Source organism: Ranitomeya variabilis, chromosome 1 (genome assembly GCF_051348905.1).
Source record: "Ranitomeya variabilis isolate aRanVar5 chromosome 1, aRanVar5.hap1, whole genome shotgun sequence".
NCBI classification, from domain to species: domain Eukaryota; kingdom Metazoa; phylum Chordata; class Amphibia; order Anura; family Dendrobatidae; genus Ranitomeya; species Ranitomeya variabilis.
Genome location: NC_135232.1, coordinates 82,479,079 through 82,495,509, shown reverse-complemented (window position 1 = coordinate 82,495,509; position 16,431 = coordinate 82,479,079).

Genomic DNA, 16,431 nt, shown 5'->3' with positions numbered 1-16,431 from the left:
CATCATGTGTGGCCATTATACAGTATGGAGCATCATGTGGGGCCATTATACAGTATGGAGCACTGTGTGGCCATTATACAGTATGGAGCATCATGTGTGGCCATTATACAGTATGGAGCAACGTGTAGGCCCATTATACTGTATGGAGCATCATGTGGGGCCATTACACAGTATGGAGCACTGTATAGACATTATGCAGTAGGGAGCATCATGTGTGGCCATTATACTGTACACAGCATCATGTGAGGCCATTATACAATATGGAGCACTGTGTGGCCATTAAACAGTATTGAGCATCATGTGTGGCCATTATACAATATGGAGCATCATGTGTGGCCATTATATAGTATGGAGCATCATGTGGGGCCATTATACAGTATGGAGCACTGTGTGGCCATTATACAATATTGAGCATCATGTGTGGCCATTATACAGTATGGAGCATCATGTAGGCCCATTATACTGTATGGAGCGTCATGGGCCATTATACAATATGGAGCACTGTGTAGCCATTATACAGTATGGAGCATCATGTGTGGCCATTATACTGTACACAGCATCATGTGGGGCCATTATACAGTATGGAGCACTGTGTGGCCATTATACAGTATGGAGCATCATGTGTGGCCATTATACAGTATGGAGCAACATGTAGGCCCATTATACTGTATGGAGCATCATGTGGGGCCATTACACAGTATGGAGCACTGTGTAGACATTATACAGTATGGAGCATCATGTGTGGCCATTATACTGTACACAACATCAAGTGAGGGCATTATACAATATGGAGCACTGTGTGGCCATTAAACAGTATTGAGCATCATGTGTGGCCATTATACAGTATGGAGCATCATGTGTGGCCATTATACAGTATGGAGCATCATGTGGGGCCATTATACAGTATGGAGCACTGTGTGGCCATTATATAATATTGAGCATCATGTGTGGCCATTATACAGTATGGAGCATCATGTGTGGCCATTATAAAGTATGGAGCATCATGTAGGCCCATTATACTGTATGGAGCATCATGTGGGGCCATTATACAGTATGGAGCACTGTGTAGCCATTATTGTTGTGAAATTGGATTTTGGGCTCCCCCGGTGGCCACTGGTGGAATTGAACTGGTGTGCATCATCCTCTCTGTTCACCTGTTTCCATCAGGATGTGGGAGTCGCTATTTAGCCTTGCTCCTCTGTCACTTCCATGCCGGTCAACATTGTAATCAGAAGCCTTTCTGTGCATGTTCCTGCTGCTAGACAACTCCCAGCTAAGTTGGACTTAGTCCTTGTTTGTTTTTGCATTTTGTTCCAGTTCACAGCTGTAGTTTCGTTTCTGTGTCTGGAAAGCTCTTGTGATCTGAAATTGCCACTCTGATGTTATGAGTTAATACTAGAGTCTTAAAGTAATTTCAGGATGGTATTTTGATAGGGTTTTCAGCTGACCATGAAAGTGCCCTTTCTGTCTTCCTGCTATCTAGTAAGCGGACCTCAATTTTGCTAAACCTATTTTCATACTACGTTTGTCATTTCATCTAAAATCACCGCCAATATTTGTGGGGGCCTCTGTCTGCCTTTCGGGGAAATTTCTCTAGAGGTGAGCCAGGACTATATTTTCCTCTGCCAGGATTAGTTAGTCCTCCGGCCGGCGCTGGGCGTCTAGGGATAAAACGCAGGCTACGCTACCCGGCTACTGTTAGTTGTGCGGCAGGTTTAGTTCATGGTCAGTTTAGTTTCCATCCTTCCAAGAGCTAGTTCGTATGTTTGCTGGGCTATGTTCTCTTGCCATTGAGAACCATAACAGTTTGACCGGCCTAAAGGGTTAAATTAATTGACAGAGAAAGGAGAGAAAAGAGAAGTCTGCTGAAGATTTTTTTTTTTTTTTTTTTTCTCAGTTCTGAGTGTGCTTGTAATTGAATCTCTTGCAAGTCTGCCTATATTGCAGCCTTTCTCTCTCTCTCTCCTTCTAATCCTGGAATGGCTCTGTGTTCACCTGTTTAAAATGGATATTCAGAGTTTAGCTGCAGGTTTGAATAATCTCACCACGAAAGTTCAAAACTTACAAGATTTTGTTGTTCATGTTCCTATATCTGAACCTAGAATTCCTTTGCCTGAATTTTTCTCGGGGAATAGATCTTGCTTTCAAAATTTCAAAAATAATTGCAAGTTGTTTTTGTCCCTGAAATCTCGGTCTGCTGGTGATCCTGCTCAGCAGGTCAGGATTGTGATTTCTTTGCTCCGGGGCGACCCTCAGGATTGGGCTTTTGCATTGGCTCCAGGGGATCCTGCGTTGCTCAATGTGGATGCGTTTTTTCTGGCCTTGGGGTTGCTTTATGAGGAACCTCAGTTAGAACTTCAGGCGGAAAAGGCCTTGATGTCCCTATCTCAGGGGCAAGACGAAGCTGAAATATACTGCCAGAAATTCCGTAAATGGGCTGTGCTTACTCAGTGGAATGAGTGCGCCCTGGCGGCGAATTTCAGAGAGGGTCTCTCTGATGCCATTAAGGATGTTATGGTGGGGTTCCCTGTGCCTGCGGGTCTGAATGAGTCCATGACAATGGCTATCCAGATCGATAGGCGTCTGCGGGAGCGCAAACCTGTGCACCATTTGGCGGTGTCTACTGAGAAGACGCCAGAGAATATGCAATGTGATAGAATTCTGTCCAGAAGTGAACGGCAGAATTTTAGACGAAAAAATGGGTTGTGCTTCTATTGCGGTGATTCAACTCATGTTATATCAGCATGCTCTAAGCGTACTAAGAAGCTTGATAAGTCTGTTTCAATTGGCACTTTACAGTCTAAGTTTATTCTATCTGTGACCCTGATTTGTTCTTTATCATCTATTACCGCGGATGCCTATGTCGACTCTGGCGCCGCTTTGAGTCTTATGGATTGGTCCTTTGCCAAACGCTGTGGGTATGATTTGGAGCCTCTTGAAACTCCTATACCCCTGAAGGGGATTGACTCCACCCCATTGGCTAGCAATAAACCACAATACTGGACACAAGTAACTATGCGGATTAATCCGGATCACCAGGAGATTATTCGCTTTCTTGTGCTGTATAACCTACATGATGTGTTGGTGCTTGGATTGCCATGGCTGCAATCTCATAACCCAGTCCTTGACTGGAAAGCTATGTCTGTGTTAAGCTGGGGATGTAAGGGGACGCATGGGGACGTACCTGTGGTTTCCATTTCATCATCTATTCCCTCTGAGATTCCTGAATTCTTGACTGAATATCGTGACGTTTTTGAAGAACCTAAGCTTGGTTCATTACCTCCGCACCGGGAGTGCGATTGTGCCATAAATTTGATTCCGGGTAGTAAATACCCTAAGGGTCGTTTATTTAATCTGTCTGTGCCTGAACATGCTGCTATGCGAGAATATATAAAGGAGTCCTTGGAAAAGGGACATATTCGTCCTTCGTCATCTCCCTTAGGAGCCGGTTTTTTCTTTGTGGCTAAGAAAGATGGCTCTTTGAGGCCGTGCATTGATTATCGGCTTTTGAATAAAATCACGGTTAAATATCAATATCCGTTGCCACTGCTGACTGATTTGTTTGCTCGCATAAAGGGGGCCAAGTGGTTCTCTAAGATAGATCTTCGTGGGGCGTATAATTTGGTGCGAATTAAGCAGGGGGATGAGTGGAAAACCGCATTTAATACGCCCGAGGGCCACTTTGAGTATTTGGTGATGCCTTTTGGTCTTTCAAATGCCCCTTCAGTCTTTCAGTCCTTTATGCATGACATTTTCCGTGATTATTTGGATAAATTTATGATTGTGTATCTGGATGATATTTTGATTTTTTCGGATGACTGGGACTCTCATGTCCAGCAGGTCAGGAGGGTTTTTCAGGTTTTGCGGTCTAATTCCTTGTGTGTGAAGGGTTCTAAGTGCGTTTTTGGGGTTCAAAAGATTTCCTTTTTGGGATATATTTTTTCCCCCTCTTCCATCGAGATGGATCCTGTCAAGGTTCAGGCTATTTGTGATTGGACGCAACCCTCTTCTCTTAAGAGTCTTCAGAAATTTTTGGGCTTTGCTAACTTTTATCGTCGATTTATTGCTGGTTTTTCTGATGTTGTTAAACCATTGACTGATTTGACTAAGAAGGGTGCTGATGTTGCTGATTGGTCCCCTGCTGCTGTGGAGGCCTTTCGGGAGCTTAAGCGCCGCTTTTCTTCCGCCCCTGTGTTGCGTCAGCCTGATGTTGCTCTTCCTTTTCAGGTTGAGGTCGACGCTTCTGAAATCGGAGCTGGGGCGGTTTTGTCGCAGAGAAGTTCCGATTGCTCCGTGATGAGACCTTGTGCTTTTTTCTCGCGTAAATTTTCGCCCGCCGAGCGGAATTATGATGTTGGGAATCGGGAGCTTTTGGCCATGAAGTGGGCTTTTGAGGAGTGGCGTCATTGGCTTGAGGGGGCTAGACATCAGGTGGTGGTATTGACTGACCACAAAAATCTAATTTATCTTGAGTCCGCCAGACGCCTGAATCCTAGACAGGCGCGCTGGTCGTTGTTTTTCTCTCGGTTTAATTTTGTGGTGTCCTACCTGCCGGGTTCTAAGAATGTTAAGGCGGATGCCCTTTCTAGGAGTTTTGAGCCTGACTCCCCTGGTAATTCTGAACCTACAGGTATCCTTAAGGATGGAGTGATATTGTCTGCCGTTTCTCCAGACCTGCGGCGGGCCTTGCAGGAGTTTCAGGCGGATAGACCTGATCGTTGCCCACCTGGTAGACTGTTTGTTCCTGACGATTGGACCAGTAAAGTCATTTCTGAGGTTCATTCTTCTGCGTTGGCAGGTCATCCTGGAATCTTTGGTACCAGGGATTTGGTGGCAAGGTCCTTCTGGTGGCCTTCCCTGTCTCGAGATGTGCGAGGCTTCGTGCAGTCTTGTGACGTTTGTGCTCGGGCCAAGCCTTGTTGTTCTCGGGCTAGTGGACTGTTGTTGCCCTTGCCTATCCCGAAGAGGCCCTGGACGCACATCTCGATGGATTTTATTTCGGATCTTCCTGTTTCTCAGAAGATGTCTGTCATCTGGGTGGTGTGTGATCGTTTCTCTAAGATGGTCCATTTGGTTCCCCTGCCTAAGTTGCCTTCTTCTTCCGAGTTGGTTCCTCTGTTTTTTCAAAATGTGGTCCGTTTGCATGGTATTCCGGAGAATATCGTTTCTGACAGAGGTACCCAATTCGTGTCTAGATTTTGGCGAGCATTCTGTGCTAGGATGGGCATAGATTTGTCTTTCTCGTCTGCTTTCCATCCTCAGACTAATGGCCAGACCGAGCGGACGAATCAGACCTTGGAGACATATTTGAGGTGTTTTGTGTCTGCAGATCAGGATGATTGGGTTGCTTTTTTGCCTTTAGCGGAGTTTGCCCTCAATAATCGGGCCAGTTCTGCCACCTTGGTGTCTCCCTTTTTCTGTAATTCGGGGTTTCATCCTCGATTTTCTTCTGGTCAGGTGGAATCTTCGGATTGTCCTGGAGTGGATGCTGTGGTGGAGAGGTTGCATCAGATTTGGGGGCAGGTAGTGGACAATTTGAAGTTGTCCCAGGAGAAGACTCAGCTTTTTGCCAACCGCCGGCGTCGGGTTGGTCCTCGGCTTTGTGTTGGGGACTTGGTGTGGTTGTCTTCTCGTTTTGTCCCTATGAGGGTTTCTTCTCCCAAGTTTAAGCCTCGGTTCATCGGCCCGTACAAGATATTGGAGATTCTTAACCCTGTGTCCTTCCGTTTGGACCTCCCTGCATCTTTTTCTATTCATAATGTTTTTCATCGGTCATTATTGCGCAGGTATGAGGTACCGGTTGTGCCTTCCGTTGAGCCTCCTGCTCCGGTGTTGGTTGAGGGCGAGTTGGAGTACATTGTGGAAAAAATCTTGGACTCCCGTGTTTCCAGACGGAGACTCCAGTATCTGGTCAAATGGAAGGGATACGGTCAGGAGGATAATTCTTGGGTGACTGCCTCTGATGTTCATGCCTCCGATTTGGTCCGTGCCTTTCATAGGGCTCATCCTGATCGCCCTGGTGGTTCTGGTGAGGGTTCGGTGCCCCCTCCTTGAGGGGGGGGTACTGTTGTGAAATTGGATTTTGGGCTCCCCCGGTGGCCACTGGTGGAATTGAACTGGTGTGCATCATCCTCTCTGTTCACCTGTTTCCATCAGGATGTGGGAGTCGCTATTTAGCCTTGCTCCTCTGTCACTTCCATGCCGGTCAACATTGTAATCAGAAGCCTTTCTGTGCATGTTCCTGCTGCTAGACAACTCCCAGCTAAGTTGGACTTAGTCCTTGTTTGTTTTTGCATTTTGTTCCAGTTCACAGCTGTAGTTTCGTTTCTGTGTCTGGAAAGCTCTTGTGATCTGAAATTGCCACTCTGATGTTATGAGTTAATACTAGAGTCTTAAAGTAATTTCAGGATGGTATTTTGATAGGGTTTTCAGCTGACCATGAAAGTGCCCTTTCTGTCTTCCTGCTATCTAGTAAGCGGACCTCAATTTTGCTAAACCTATTTTCATACTACGTTTGTCATTTCATCTAAAATCACCGCCAATATTTGTGGGGGCCTCTGTCTGCCTTTCGGGGAAATTTCTCTAGAGGTGAGCCAGGACTATATTTTCCTCTGCCAGGATTAGTTAGTCCTCCGGCCGGCGCTGGGCGTCTAGGGATAAAACGCAGGCTACGCTACCCGGCTACTGTTAGTTGTGCGGCAGGTTTAGTTCATGGTCAGTTTAGTTTCCATCCTTCCAAGAGCTAGTTCGTATGTTTGCTGGGCTATGTTCTCTTGCCATTGAGAACCATAACACATTATACAGTATGGAGCATCATGTGTGTCCATTATACTGCACACAGCATCATGTGAGTCCATTATACAGTATGGAGCACTGTGTGGCCATTAAACATTATTGAGCATCATGTGTGGCCATTATACAATCTGGAGCATCATGTGGAGCCATTATACAGTATGGAACACTGTGTGGCCATATTTTTTTCTGTTTATAGTTATTGTTTATGAAACAGTGTGATCAGCAGTGCTAAATGGGTGTGGTTGGTTGGGGCGTGGATATGGGTGTGACTAGTTGTGAAATGGGTGTGGTCAGGGGTATGGCCTAAAATTTGCCACTGCGCGCCACGACCTTTATCCCTTTTTGCCTTCTTCAAATACAGGGAGGTATGTAAATCCTATATAGTGAAGAGATAAATATCAAAGTCCCTTGTGGCCTAGGGCCTCAATCTCAGGTTGCTCCTGGAGATAGTCCTTCCAAGTTCATCCTGAAGCTGCCCCTATACAGGACAAGATACCAATAGATACCACAGGAATTAGTGACACTGGAAATGGCGGGTAAGGGACAATTTACCAAGTTTGCCATCGATGCCAGACGGGCTGTGCCCTACCTAAGTAGCTGCAGCGTTGTCATATAAATCTTCAGAATGAAATGTCCGTTTCTGGAAACCAGGAGAGTCTGCCAGCGACCTGTGGATTTCCTCATATGCCAAGCCGATGGCAGGTGTATAATTTACACCTTTTACTTGTTGGCCACTCTTGCAGCGTTCTAACATAACTGGATGTGATTTAAAGGGAACCTTTCACCCCCCCCAGGCGTATGAAACTAAAATAGCCACCTTGTGCAGCAGTAATGCTGCATTCTGACAAGGTGGCTCTTTTAGTTCTGGGTGCTGTAACTAGAGAAATAATCAGTTTTATAATTTGTCTGAAATACCTGGTGCTCAGTCACGTAGGCCGGCGTTTCCCCCCTGCTTCAGACAGCACACTGCTGTCACTCGAATCTTCTTGGCGCCGGGAGCCGCCTCCTCCTCACCGCTGTTTTCAAAATAGCCGGCGCCTGCGCTCTTTTCCCCTGCCTGGTGCAGGCGCAGTGAGCGCTGACCGTCTTTCCTCATATGCAGCCGAGCTGACTGCACCTGTGCGGCCGCCCTGCTTGCAATTCCCAGCCCCGCAGTGACTTATGATTTATTCACATTGCGGGGCTGGGATTCACAGGCAGGGCGGCCGCGCAGGCGCAGTCAGCTGGGCTGCATATGAGGACAGAGGGCCAGCGCTCACTGCGCCTGCACCAGACGGGAAAAGAGCGCAGGCGCCGGCTATTTTGAAAACAGCGGTGAGGAGGAGGCGGCGCCCGGCGCCAAGAAGATGTGAGTGACAGCAGTGTGCTGTCTGAAGCAGGGGGGAAACGCCGGCCTACTTGACTGAGCACCAGGTATTTCAGACAAATTATAAAACTGATTATTTCTCTAGATACAGCGCCCAGAACTAAAAGAGCCACCTTGTCAGAATGCAGCATTACTGCTGCACAAGGTGGCTCTTTTAGTTTCATACGCCTGGGGGGGGGGAGGGGTGACAGGTTCCCCTTAAAAGTATAGCTTCGACATGCGTCAACTCTGTTTTTGAATTTCTCGTGGGATTGTCTCCTCGATATGATACATAATCCATGTCAAGTGTGAACTTTAGGCCGGGATCACACATACGTGTGATACGGCCGAGTCTCGCAGGTGTAATCCCTCCTCTGGCGCCGGCACTTAGAAGCGGAGCGTGCAGCTCCATGTGTTGCTGTGCAGTTGCACGCTCCGCTCCGGAGTGCCGGTGCCAGAGGAGGGGTTTCACCTGTGAGACTCGGACGTATCTCGCGTATGTGTGATCCCGGCCTTACCCTGAAACTATGTTTTAAAGCATGAAATAAAGTCTAGGATTCTAACAGAGGTGCTGGATCCATTTCTTCCTTTCCTACATGGACTGTGTCCCTCTAGATTGTGGGATCCTGTGCACCCGATGATAGGTGAACTGATCACTATTTCTTTATTGCATTATTACAGTCATAGTCCAGCTGAGTGATATGATTGAGTGATATATTACTGCAATGAGTAATTGATAGACTGCAGTTATCTTAGATTACTTAGCAGACGACATCTCAGCACGTGAGAGTCACATGGAATACAATGGCTTCTATTATACATCCGTTCATGACTGGGACAGAAATAACAGCGACTAAGACCCGATCACAGGAGGTAGGGCCCGGGGAAACAGCTGTTTCCGTAGCTGCCGCTCACATCTACAGGAGTGTCCTTAAGATAAGTCATAAATATTGATTGTGGCTAAACCCTTTAAGAACTTTTATGCCATTTGAGGGTCATGGGTGGTGGCAGCTTGGAACCGCTCTACTATGACCACAACTGACCATTTATTACATGGACAGCTATTAATCTCCTGCAAGGTTCAAGCAACATAAACTCCCATGGCAAGAGCTGTATGACAGGGATCTCTGGATCTGTTCCCATATTATAGGACTTGTGGGATGGGGTAAGGGCTGTGTGCAAACTAAGGATCAGACAGGGTGCTACTTTTCAATATCTCTTCGCCAGCCCCCTCCAATCAGTCTACAGAATACAGACCTCATGAATATTATACACTCACTGGAAAAAAGTATTGTGCCCCCTATATATTACACCAACAGGGACACTTATGATACCCCTTTCTAAATCCATAGACATTATTTGGAGTTGGTCTCCTGCTTTGTAGGTATACCATCTTCTGCTCTTCCATGTTGGCCTTCTACAAGATTTTTGAGTTTGTGAGGTCAGATTTCGATGTTGGATGAGAGGGCAGGGCTCACAATCTCCATTCTAGCTCATCACAAAGGTGTTGGATAGGGTTGAGGTCAGGGCTCTTTACCAGTCATGTTCTTTCACACAAAACCTACACAACCATGCCTTTATGGACGCTGCATTGTGCACTGGACACAGTCATGGGGAACAGAAAAGAGGCCTTCCCCAAAGTTGGAAACAGCAATTGTCCAAAATATCTTGGAACTAAGGGGCCTAGTTTGACCCATGAAACACAACCCTATGACATTATCCCTCATCCACCAAACCTTTCAGCTGGCCCAATGCAGTCAGGCAGGTAAGGTTGCCAAGCCCGGATTCATCAATCAGATGCCAGATAGAAAAGTGTTATCCGTCACTGCACAGAACACAGTTTCCACTGCTCCAGAGTCCAGTGGCGGTGCTTTTACACCACTCCATCCGATGCTAGGCCTTGTTCTTGGTGACGTGAGACTTGCCTGTAGCTGCTCAGACATGGAGACTCGAGCCATGAAGCTCCTGGTGGGGCACAGTGCTGATGTCAGAGGAGGTTTGCACTGTGCAGATCCTGAGTCAGCAGAGAGTTGGTGACCTAAGCGCTATATGTTCCCTGTAACTTTACGTGGTCTCTACTTTGTGGCTGAGTTGCTGTGGTTCCTAAACATTTTCACTTCTCATTAATATCACTCAGAGTTCATGGTGGAATATTTAGGAGGGAAGAAATGTCATGAGCTGACTTGTTACAGGGGTGATGTCCTATAACAGGACCGCGCTGGTATCTGTGATCTCTCTAGAACGAGCCATTCTCTCAAACATGTTAATAAAGGCAGAAGGCACGGCGAGGGGCCAGATATTATACGTGGGGGCAATGGAATTAAATAAAAAACCTGGATTCCACAATTATGAGGGGTGCACTGGTGCTTTTGTCCACACAGTATCTGTTCCTGTGGACTGAATTGCGGCAAGGAATTTGATTTCTGCTCCTCTGTAATGTTATTTACTTGTTCACAGTGGGAATGTTTCCGTCCATTTATAATAGGAAGTTGTTTTTAATGCAATTACGAAACATATTCAAGTAACCACACGGGTAGAGATTTACCTTTAAGTAGATTTGTTTTGGGGCAGCATAGTATCTGGTCCACTGCACTAGTAAGTAACATTGTGCCATTTGGCTAATAGACTCTAAGGCCGGAGTCACAGGAGCATATGGCATCAGATGTGAGACGAGTGTCAGTGCTCTGTGCTCCGATCCTCTCGCATGAGAGCATTGCAGCACATGTGTGGAGGAGACGGAGAAAGTAATTTTTCCATCTCCTCCATTGCAGGCATCCGTGAGAAACAAACTGCATTCGGGTGACATCCGAGTGCGGTGCTATGTTTTACACTCACCCATAGACTTGTATAGTTGCGTGCGTTCCCAATTCTCACTGCCATGGTGTGATTGTTTTTGCATGCCGGATTGGCATGAGAAAATAATCACAGATGTGAGCTGCCCCATAGAGTAGCACTGGGCTGACGGCGTTCCAATTTTTGATCGGATTGCACTTATCTGATTTATCCTTCGTGTACGCAAGCCACAGTGAAGAAAACAATGGACCCCACAGTATTCATGATAAGAGAAGCGCTGCCCACCCCGTCCCTCTCACCAGTGACTGCTACCTTGTACCTGCATGGCATGTGCTGGTTTGCTTTGGAAATCTTCTAAATTAAAGGGAATCTGTTACCCCAAAATGCAAACGAAGCCCCTTATGCAGATATGTAGGATACTTAGCCCCTATAAAAATCATATCTCTGCTACAGCTTTTAGCACTTTAGCTGCCATAAAAACAAATATTTTGCATTCAAATGAGGGGGCTTCAGTGCACCCTTAGTTTGCACACTCAGCACTTTGTCATATGTTGATTGACAGCCCTCAGGGGAGCACTGAAGCTGATTGTCTTATCTTGATTGACACTGCATCCGTGCTCACATAGAGCAAGGCTGTGTTCACATGCAGCATTTTAATGTCACAGTTTTTATGCAAATCAAAAGCTGCTTTGTGCAGTATCAGCAAAAGCAATGAGATTTCAGAAATCTCATGCACACTGTTGTTTTTTTTCTGATTGAATTTGTGAACTGCAGCGTTTTGGAAATCTGCAGCCTGACAATTCTTTCAGGGTTTTTGCACCCCTAGAAAGCAATGAGAAAGTACAAAAAAAGCAGCAAAAACCACCTTTTTTAAACATGTATTGCAAAAAAAGCCCACGTATAATCCATACCCAAAAATGGGGCAAAATACGAAACAAACGCCACAAAATACACTGAAAAGACGCTGAAAAATGGCGTTTTGAACACAGCGTTTTTACTGCCAGGAATGCAGAAATGAACACAGCAAAAACACTCGTGAACTAAGCCTTATGGCTGGGCCTCGCTGCCGGCTCGTGTTTGCTGCACACCTCTCAGTACTGTACTGGACAGGAGCCAGAAATATGCGCTGGCACTGACACTATGTGAGCGTGCCTGCAGTATCGGTGCTGAGCCGCCGACTGTCATATTTAGATTGATAGTGTGCAAACTACATTGTGGGGACGTAATGGTACACTGAGTTCTTGGCCACTCCAAGGGGACATTGAAGCCCCTAATTTACATACAAAATAAATACGGTAGTTTTTTTATGGAACCAAAATCACCAAAAGCTATAAACTATAGGTATGATGTTATAGGGGCTAAGTCGCCTACATACCTATATCAGTAGGTTACAGAGCATTTGGGGGTCACAGACTCCCTTTAAGAAACCAAGTGTTGTGCTAATGGTCACAGAACATCTGACCTCCAAAACCTCAAAGTCAGCAATAAAAGAAAGAAGTTGGAAAAACAATGTTTTCTGCTGATGATCACAAGTGAAAACTGGAAGTCACAGGATAAATAAGAATCTACGACATTTCTAGTTCACAAAGACCAGAAATCTGAGTAAATATTAACTCACTGATTCTAATACTAACATTCTAATCCTGGCTGGACCATACAAGACAAGCAGGTTCTACTTATTGTGTCCACCCCATTTCCTCATAGATTGTTAGCTTGTGATCAGGACCCTCACTCCTCCTGTAAGGCCACGTTCACACTATCAGTATTTAATCAGTTTTTTGCCTCAGTATTTGTAAGCCAAAACCAGAAGTGGAACAATCAGAGGAAAAGTATAATAGAAACACGTCACCACTTCATACCTGAAGATCCTCCATGAGTCACTGAGTCTGATATTACAAGGTTACTCGGTTTTGCAGCTTAGTCTGAAATACATTATCTCGGTAAATTAGAATACTTTACAACACCAGCTTGAAAAATGATTTTAAAATCCGAAATTTTGGCCTACTGAAATGTATGTTCGGTAAATGCACTCAATACTTGGTCAGGGCTTCTTGTGCATCAATTACTGCATCAATGTGGCGTGGCATGGAGGTCATCAGCCTGTGGCACTGCTGAAGTGTTATGAAAGCCCAGGTTGCTTTGATAGCAGCCTTCAGCTCGTCTGCATTGTTGGGTCTGGTGTCTCTCATCTTCCTCTTGACAATACCCCATAGATTCCCTATGGGATTAAGGTCAGGCGAGTTTGCTGGCCAATCAAGCAGAGTGATACTTTTGCTTTTAAACCAGGTATTGGTACTTTTGGCAGTGTGGACAGGTGCCAAGTCTTGCTGGATAATGAAATTTCCATCTCCAAAAAGCTTGTCGGCAGAGGGAAGCATGAAGTGCTCTAAAATTTCCTGGTAGACGACTGTGCTGACTCTGGTCTTGATAAAACACAATCGACCTACACAGATGACATGGCTCCCCAAACCATCACTGATTGTGGAAACTTCACACTAGACCTCAAGCAGCTTGGATTGTGGCCTCTCCACTCTTCCTCCAGACTCTGGGACCTTGATTTCCAAATGAAATGCAAAATTTATTTTCATCTGAAAACAACACCTTGGACCACTGAGCAACAGTCCAGTTCTTTTTCTCCTTGGCCCAGGTAAGAGGCTTCTGGCATTGTCTATTGGTCATGAGTGGCTTGACACAAGGAATGTGACACTTGTAGCCCATGTTCTGGATACATCTGTTTGTGGTGCATCTTGAAGCAATTACTCCAGCAACAGTCCACTCCTTGTCAATCTCCGCAAATTTTTGAATGGCCTTTTCTTAACAATCCTTTCAAGGCTGCAGTTATCCCAGTTGCTTGTGCACCTTTTTCTACCACACTTTTTCCCTCCACTCAACTTTCCATTAATATGCTTGCATACAGCACTCTGTGAACAGCCAGCTTCTTTAGCAATGACATTTTGTGGCTTACCCTCCCTTGTGGAGTGTGTCAATGACTGCCTTCTGGGCATCTGTCAAGTCAGCAGTATTCCCCATGATTGTGGAATCTACTGACACAGACTAAGGGACCTTTTTAAACGCTTAGGAAGCCTTTGCAGGTGTTTTTTGTTAGTTATTCTAATTTACTAAGATTATGACTTTTGGGTTTTCCTTGGCTGTAAGCCATAATCATCAACATTAACAGAAATAAACACTTGAAATAGATCACTCTGTTTGTTACGACTCTATATAATATATGAGTTTCATTTTTTGTATTGAAGAACTGAAATAAATTCACTTTTTGATGATATCCTAATTTTGTGAGAAGCACCTGTATGTGTACATATACAGTATGTGACCTTTTTTATTTTCAGGGGCACAGTGATTAGTGCGGCAAACTCTGCAGTGACTGAGTCCTGGCATTAGGACATCGACATGAAGGATTGACAAGATGAAGAAGAAAAAGGCTGTAATAAGGCGAAACGTCAGCCTCACAATGAGTCCAGGCTAGAGGTGGGGGAGGTGGAGACCTATGGGAACCAGGTCACATAATACTCTGATGTTTCTTCTTCCATCAAGATTAAAAAAAGTAAAGAGCATCTGGACCTCTTCCTAGAGGACGAGAGGCGCTGGTATACCACTGAATTATGAATAGATGTAAATAGCAAAGATTGTTGTTTTTTTAACCTGTTAAATTGTTTACCGTTTGTAAACAATCAATTTTTATAACCTGAAAATTAGTTTAAAGAGTAACTAAACTTTTTGGGGAGATTTTTTTTTTAAAAAAAGAGACTTCCCGATCTGATACAGCCTGTGTAACTCCTCCATCACCCTAACTAGAAAACAGGCACCTTGATCAGAGTGGATCCGCTTCGGACAGCCGTACACGTTGATGACGTTTTTGCAGATAGCATCTGCAGCAGATTCCGTGGTCTGGTCTTGTGTTGGTGTGACAACAGCAAACTTCGTTAAATGATCCACCATCACTAAGCAATGTTCATATCCCTGGTATGCTGGGCCAATAGTCAGATAGTCTACCATTAACACTTCCAGCGGGGCAGAAGTCACTATGGTCTGAGTGGGAGCCCTCTGTTCTGGTGGTTTGGCCAATTCGCAGCTTCTACATAGCCGACAGGTCTCTTCTACCACAGCCTTTAGTCTAGCATGGTAGACCAACCTTTCCAACCACTGAAACGTGTTTTCAGGCCCAAAGTGAGCTCCTCTTTCATGTGCTTCTTTGGTCACCTTGGACAACAATGTTTCTGGGATCAATGTCTGCCACGTGATGCCCGACACCCACTGTAGTTGTACTTTCCAACACAATATTCCATTCCGCATTTGTAGCGTCTCCCACTGCCGCAACGTCCGTAGGGCTACCGGAGACAAACCACTCTCTCCTGTTGACTGGGTATTCACTTGGCAGACACCCACTGCCTCATTCAAGCGAAATCTGCATCTTCCTGCTGTATTCGGATCCACTCGTCACGAGACTGCCTCAGAATGTATTCTCGGGGCACTAGCCGCACCTGCTCCATTGTAGCCACCACTGTCCTGGCAGAGTCTCGGAACTCAGAAACTTCTTCAGCTTCCAGCTCCTCATCCTGGTCAGGCCCAGGTTTCCTATGGGACACTCGGGACGAGGCATCAGCATGGGTATTTTTGGCCCCTCTGTTATAGGTGATCTTATAATGAAACTTAGCCATCCGAGCCACCCAGCGTTGTTCCAGGGCCCCTAGTTTTGCCTTCTCAAGATGGGCCAAAGGGTTGTAATCTGTGTGCACCAGGATCTCAGAAGCAGACAAATATTCAGCAAACTTTTCCATCATGACGCACACTAACGCCAACAACTCCAGCTTAAAGAAACTGTAGTTATCTGGATTTCATTCGGAGTCATGAAGGGACCGACATGCGTAGGCAATTACTCTTTCTTTTCCTCCCTGAATCTGGGACAGCACCGCTCCGAGTCCATGTAGGCTTCTGTCAGTATGAAGGATAAATGGCTGGGAGAAGTCAGCATAGGCCAACAATGGTGCCTCGGTCAGAGACAATTTCAGGGCTTGAAATGCTTCCTCCTGATGCTCCGCCCACTGGAGAGCTCTGTTTTTCGCACTGGACGGTCCTCCCTTCAACAGTTCTAACAACGGGTTCACAATGCGAGTGAAGTCCTTCATGAAGCATCTGAAGTACCCAGTCAGTCCTAAGAAGGCCCGGACATCTTTTACAGTCTTTGGCATGGGCCAATCTTGCACTGCCACGATTTTCTCGCGGGATGGTCTTACTCCTTCCACCGAGACCACATGTCCTAATTATTCGATTTAGGTTCAGAACAGATGGCACTTCTGAGGTTTTACCTTTAATCCATGCAGTTGAAGGGGGCTCAAAACTTGTTCCAGTGTCCGGAGGTGTTCCTCAAACAAAGCTGCATAGACATTGATGTCATCTAAGTACTGTATCAGGGTGGCCTTGAAATTCAGGTCACCTAAACACCTCTCCATTAGTCGCCGAAACGTCCCCAGAGCATTAGC